This window comes from Phyllobates terribilis, unplaced genomic scaffold, assembly GCF_046119375.1.
Source record: "Phyllobates terribilis strain yellow unplaced genomic scaffold, ASM4611937v1 Scaffold_4__5_contigs__length_816908805, whole genome shotgun sequence".
Taxonomy (NCBI): Eukaryota; Metazoa; Chordata; class Amphibia; order Anura; family Dendrobatidae; genus Phyllobates; species Phyllobates terribilis.
In genome coordinates, this window is record NW_027362764.1 from 673,848,944 (window position 1) to 673,856,184 (window position 7,241).

Genomic DNA, 7,241 nt, shown 5'->3' on the forward strand with positions numbered 1-7,241 from the left:
TCTTATACATCCTAGTGACGAAGCACCTGCTCTCATCAATTCGCCATAACCCCAATATTAGGTGGATTGAGGTGGGAGGCACCGAGTACAAGTGCTCTCTATTTGCTGATGATGTCCTAGTATATATCACTCAATCACATATATCCATCCATGCTGTTATGGCTGAAATAGATCACTTTGTTACATGGTCAAATTTTAAATCAATGCAGCGAAGTCTGAGGCCCTCGATGTCTCCCTCCCCAAATCCATATAGGATTCCATCCAGTCCAACTTTCCCTTTGCCTGGCCCTCACAGGGTATCAAATACTTAGGAATTCCTATTCATAGAGACCTCTCCCATCTATGTTATCTTAATTTTGGGCCCTTTATTGAACAACTCCATACAGACCATGGTTGTCAAGTTAGAACTGTAAGATTCACTACGTGAACCACTGGTGTTTTGTGGAAAAGCACATGTACACTGTGTTCCAAATTATTATGCAAAAAGTGTTTAGGAGTGATAAGGGAAGAATTTGTTTGTTTGTCAGTTAAACTCATTGATGGTGATGTGTGTCAGGGCTCTTTATATCACTGTAAGCAATTGCAGACACCTGTGCTAATTAGTTTGGCAGGTGTGTCCAATGAAAGGCAAGACTACTTAAGAAGGCTGTCTCACATTATTAAGCAGCCTACATTTTCTGCCAAAATGGGAAAGAAAAAGGATGTGTCGGCTGCTGAGAAGCAACAAATTGTGGAGTGTTTAGGTCAAGGCATGACTACAATCAACATTGTGCGATGATCAGGATGAAGTGTCTTGGCAATCAAGAAGTATGTAGCTGATTCACAGTACACACGTGTGCGTGCTGATAAGGGCAAATTGAGGACTCTTTCCTACAGGCAATTACGTCAGGTTGAAAGAGCAGCGGCAAAAAAGCCTTGTCATAGCAGCAGACAAGTTTTTGAAGCTGCTTGTGCCTCCAACGTCCCCCGAACAACAAGATGCAGGGTCCTTCAGAGGTTTGCAGCTGTGCATACGCCATCCTGTCGACCTCCTCTATCCACTTCACACAAGCAGATACGGCTCCAGTGGGCCAAACATTACATGAAGACTGATTTCAAAACTGTTTTGTTTACGGATGAGTGCCGTGCAGCGCTCAATGGTCCAGATGGATGGAGTGGAGGATGGCTGGTTGATGGACACCCCACGCAAACACGGCTACAGCGCCAACAAGGAGGAGGTGGAGTAATGTTTTGGGCTGGAATCATGGGGAGAGAGATTGTCGGCCCCTTTAGGATCCCTGAAGGCGCTAAAGATGAACTCCATAATGTATGTGGATTTTCTCAAACAGCACTTCCTGCCATGGTTCAAGAAGAAGAACCGTGTATTTCACAGCAAGATCATTTTTCTGCATGATAATGCACCATCTCATGCTGCACATAAAACATCTGCATCTCTGGCTGATATGGGCATAAAAGGGGACAAACTTATGGTGTGACCCCCATGCTCCCCTGACCTCTACCCCATTCAGAACCTTTGGAGCATCATTAAAAGGAGTGTCTATGATGGCGGGAGGCAGTTCACATCTAAGCAACAGCTCTGGGAGGGTATTCTGTCCTCATGCAAAACAATTGAAGCAGAAAACATCCAAAACCTGACAAATTCAATGGACGAGAGAGTTCAGAAGCTCCTTTCGAACAAGGGGTCCTATGTGAAAATGTAACATCACCTAGAATAAAGTTTTGAGTTGAAAACTGTTTGATTTCAGTTTCTAACAACCTGCTAATGCTTATAATTTCAAAAATGACCATTTTTTTGGTCTTTATTAAAATGAAAAGGTTGATCGAAAAGTTTGGGGGATCTAAGAGTGTGGCAACCCAGTAGTCATGATTACTTCGAATTCTGACAATATGAGGGTCATGCTGCAGGTAGTGCAGCAAGAAGGCACTTATGTGTCTTGCGCATCTCGGAGCCCCAAAATTATTTTCCGGGCTAGATGCAGCTAAAAATTATTATTAATTTTAAATCTGGTGAAGCTTTAGTATAGATGGCCTAATAGGATCAGTGCTGCACACTGCTACAAAGCCCAAATTATTTTCCAGTCAAGATACAGATATACATGATTAGTAATTTTAAATCTGGTGGAGCTTATTATAGATGGCCTAATAGAATCAGTGCTGCACACTGCTACAAAGCCCAAATTATTTTCCAGCCAAGATACAGATAAACATGATTAGTAATTTGAAAGCTTAAAACGGTTGGTAGGGTGATTTTAACCAATCATCAAGCTTTTACTCTCCCCAGGATGACACAGGGGTAGAAAAGTCGTTTCGGATCCATGATTTGTTCATCTTTATGAACGTGAGTCTGTCTACATTATCAGTGGAGAGCCGCGTGCGCTTATCTGTCAGCACACCACCAGCAGCGCTGAACACACGTTCAGACAGAACGCTGGCTGCGGGGCATGACAAGATCTCCAAGGCGTAAGTGGCTAGCGCCGGCCATTTATCCAGATTGGAAGCCCATAAAGAGAAAGGGTCCAGTGACACAGTCGTGGCTTCAATGTTTACTTGGAGATACTCCTGTACCATCGTCTCTTGGCGTTGACTATGTGTCAGACTTCTTGTCTCCTGTGGCCTTGCAAAGGATGGGCTAAAAAAGTGGTGAAATGATTCCGCAAAATTGATGTTACCAGCAGATACTGTGGTTCTGTTACGGTTTGAGTGCTGAACACTTGACGGTCCCACGGTTGGCAAGTTGGAACTGTGAGATTCACTACGTGCACCACTGGTATTTTGTGGAAAAGCACATGTAAGATTCTGCAACAGTCTCTGCTGATACTCCTGCATGCGTGCATCCCTTTCTATGGCAGGAATAATTTCTGCAAATTTACTTTTGTACCGGGGATCTAACAGTGTGGCAACCCAGTAGTCAGGATTATTTCTAATTCTCACAATTCGAGGGTCATGTTGCAGGTAGTGCAGCAAGAAGGCACTCATGTGTGTTGCGCATCCAGGAGCACCAAGTCCCTGTTGTGTTGGTGGCGAGGTAACAATCATGCTTCCTTCCTCTGTCCTCTCCCCCCAACCTCGCACAACAGAAATGTGATCAAGGTCTCCCTCATCTGATGAGTCTTCCATCAGTTCGTCCTCCACTTCTTCCTGGGCTCCTGCACCTTCCTCACTAGTTTGGCTGCTACCATGCGCCCTGGTAAAACCATCTCCCCCACCCTCACATGCCTGCCGCCTTGGTGCTGCCGACCGTCTGGACCTTGCAGATGTTAGCCCTTCCGCATACAACTCCTCCTCCTCTACTTCCTCCACCTCCTCTTGTGCCACCACCTGACTCCGAATTCTGTTTAACATGTGCTCCAGCATGTAAATCACCGGAATAGTCATGCTGATAATGGCATCGTCAGCACTAAACATCTTCGTTGCCATTTCAAAACTGTGCAGAAGGGTGCATAGGTCCCTGATCTGAGACCACTCCTCCAGCGTGATTTGCCCCACCTCTGGATCTCGTTGGCCCAGGCTATACGTCAGAACGTATTGCACCAGGGCTTGTCGGTGCTGCCACAGTCGCTGCAACATGTGCAGAGTTGAATTCCACCGGGTAGGCACATCGCATTTTAGCCGGTGAAGTGGCAGGCCCAACGACTTCTGTAGAGATGTAAGTCGCTGAGCTGCGGGATGCGAACGGCGAAAGTGAGCACACAGCAACCGTGCCCTCTGCAGAAGGCCATCTAGTCTGGGATAGTGGGCTAAAAATTGCTGGACAACCAGGTTCAACACGTGAGCCATACAAGGCACGTGTGTGACATTGCCCCGGCGAAGGGCCGCACCCAGGTTTGCAGCATTGTCGCACACGACCTTCCCTGGTTTCAGGTCCAGTGGAGACAACCATTCATGAAATTGGTTCTCCAGAGCTGACCACAACTCCTCAGCTGTGTGACTCACATTTCCCAGACATTTCAATGTAAAAACCGCCTGATGACGTTGAGCCCTACTGCCAGCATAGTAAGGAGGTGTGCAGGATCCCTTCTGCACAGTTAGAAAGCTTGTGGCATGACCAGACAGGCTTTGGGTGCAGGTGGAAGACCGAGAGGAGGTTGAGGAGGCAGAAGCAGTGGAGGAACTTTGACATAAAGAGGATTGACGCACAACTCGTGGGGACGGCAAGACTTGGACAGCAGCCCCTTGTCCTGCTGTCACCATAGTTACCCAGTGCCCAGTCAGCGACATGTAACGCCCCTGTCCATGCCTACTCGTCCAAGTGTCTGTGGTGAAATGCACCCTGTCACACACAGAGTTTCTCAAAGAAGCGGTGATGTTGTGTGCGACATGCTGGTGGAGCGCAGGCACACCTTTCTTTGAGAAGTAGTGCCGACTGGGCATCTGGTACTGGGGCACTGCGACGGACATAAGGTCTCGAAAATCCTCTGTGTCCACCAGGCGGAAAGGCAGCATTTCTGTAGCCAAGAACTTGCAGATGGTGAAATTCAACCTCTTAGCTTTCTCATGGCTAGGAGGAATTGGTCTTTTACTTGTCCACATCTGAGGGACCGAGGGCTGGCTATTGTGCTTAGACGGGGTTGATAAGGGTGTCCCCGGCAAACTGCCGGTCTGTGAGGAAGATGCAGGCGGACATGTTAGGTTGCCTTGATCCAAAGGTGGTGCTATCGATGTCGGACAGCGCTCAACACCAGCTGGTGTTACCACCTCCAAAGAAAATGATGACCTGCCAATCACGCTGGCTGTTGCGGGTAAAGAGGTGGCAGGTCTGCGCCCCAAAACAGGTGTGACTGCTGTCCCCCCAGTCACAGAGGATGAAGAGGCCGCGGATGCACAAGATATGGCAGACGGTGGTTGGCCCGGCCGGCTAGGCCGCATTGTAGCACACTGAGCTTCCCACTGCAACTTATGCTTCATGTCCATGTGCCGGTTCATGCATGAAGTACTCAAACTATGTATTTTTTGGCCTCTACTTAGCTTTTGCTGACAAATGTTACAGATAACACGAGTTGGGTCATCTTTATCGATCTGAAAAAATGCCCAGGCTATGCAAGGCTTAGCACCCATGCGACCTGAAGAGCCACCACGACTTGTGGTGAGAGGCAGAGTTGTGTTTGAGGATGCAGTTGTTGACGTGCTTCCAGTACTACGTCTCTGTCCAGGAAGGCGCAACCTGACCTCGTCGTCACTAGCATCTTCCTCCACCTCCTCTGCTGACCTCATCTCTTGGCTGACTGTGGGTTGACAGTAAGTGGGATCTCCAACCTCATCATCGTCACCCTGTGCGTTATCACACCCGTCGTCCTCAGAGCCAACCTGTTCCTGCCCTGACAAAAAACTAAAGTTGTCGCTCCAATCAGGTATTTGAGTCTTATCATCGTCTTCCTCATTGTCTCCACCAACAGGAGTTACAGTTTGGGAATGAGGGTCTACATTATGGTCAGAACCTTCTGCGTCTGGTCCTGGATCCGACTCATAAAGATTCTGGGCATCAGTGCAGATCATTTCCTCGTCTGGATTCACAGAAGCGCTGGAGTCGACCTCTGATTCCCAGGCTATAGTATGAGTAAACAGCTCTGCAGACTCAACCATCTGTTCTACCTCATACTCAGACGGGCAGCTGGAGATTTGGGAGCTGTGAGGAAGCAAGTGCGTTTGGGGTGACACCTTTGAGGACTGGAGTATTTGTGATGTTGAAGTTGATGTGGAGGAGAGCCCACTTAAAGGAGCACTTGATATCCGTTGAAGCACCTGCTGTTTTTGTGCCTCATCTGGAATTTGTAGCGATTGGCGTGGCCGTAAGAAAGGGATCTTATCACATTGTCCGCTAAAAGAAGTAGACATTTTAGTTTGGCTGGAAGTTGGTCTTTCTTCTGCAGATGTTACTGTTGCTTTAACACCTACCCCACGGACACAGCCTTTTTTCCCCTTCCCAACACGCCTATTCCCCTTTCCACCAGCAGCAGGCCTTTTTCCACTCATTTTGGTGGTTAACTAATTAACAACTCTGGAGTTGTTTGCACAAGAAAACAATGGATGGGAACCGAGCAGAGCTGAGTGGCCAAACTGTGGTATTAGGCCAAAACTATTGGCTGGGTTAGATGCAGAAAAAAATTATATTCAATTTGCAACCTGATGGAGGTCAGTATAGATGGAGTAATAGAGAAAGTCCCACACACTGCTAGAAGGCCAAATATTTTTTCAGAGCTAGATGCAGATGAAAATTATTTTTAATTTGCAACCTGATGGAGGTCAGTATAGATGGACTAATAGAGAAAGTCCCACACACAGCTAGAAGCCCAATATTTTTTCAGAGGTAGATGCAGAAAAAAATATATTCAGTTTGCAACCTGATGGAGGTCAGTATAGATGGACTAATACAACAAGTCCCACACACAGCAAGAAGCCCAATACTTTTTCAGAGGTAGATGCAGAAAAAAATATATTTAGTTTGCAACCTGATGGAGGTCTGTATAGATGGATTAAAAGAACAAGTCCCACACACAGCTAGAAGCCCAATATTTTTTCAGAGGTAGATGCAGAAAAAAATATATTCAGTTTGCAACCTGATGGAGGTCAGTATAGATGGACTAATACAACAAGTCCCACACACAGCTAGAAGCCCAATATTTTTTCAGAGGTAGATGCAGAAAAAAATATATTCAGTTTGCAACCTGATGGAGTTCTGTATAGATGGATTAATAGAACAAGTCCCACACACAGCTAGAAGCCCAATAATTTTTCAGGGGTAGATGCAGAAAAAAATATATTCAGTTTGCAACCTGATGGAGGTCAGTATAGATGGACTAATACAACAAGTCCCACACACAGCTAGAAGCCCAATATTTTTTCAGAGGTAGATACAGAAAAAAATATATTCAGTTTGCAACCTGATGGAGGTCTGTATAGATGGACTAATACAACAAGTCCCACACACAGCTAGAAGCCCAATATTTTTTCAGAGGTAGATGCAGAAAAAAATTATATTCAGTTTGCAACCTGATGGAGGTCAGTATAGATGGACTAATACAACAAGTCCCACACACAGCTAGAAGCCCAATATTTTTTCAGAGGTAGATGGAGAAAAAAATATATTCAGTTTGCAACCTGATGGAGGTCTGTATAGATGGATTAATAGAACAAGTCCCACATACAGCTAGAAGCCCAATATTTTTTCAGAGGTAGATGAAGAAAAAAATATATGCAGTTTGCAACCTGATGGAGGTCAGTATAGATGGACTAATACAACAAGT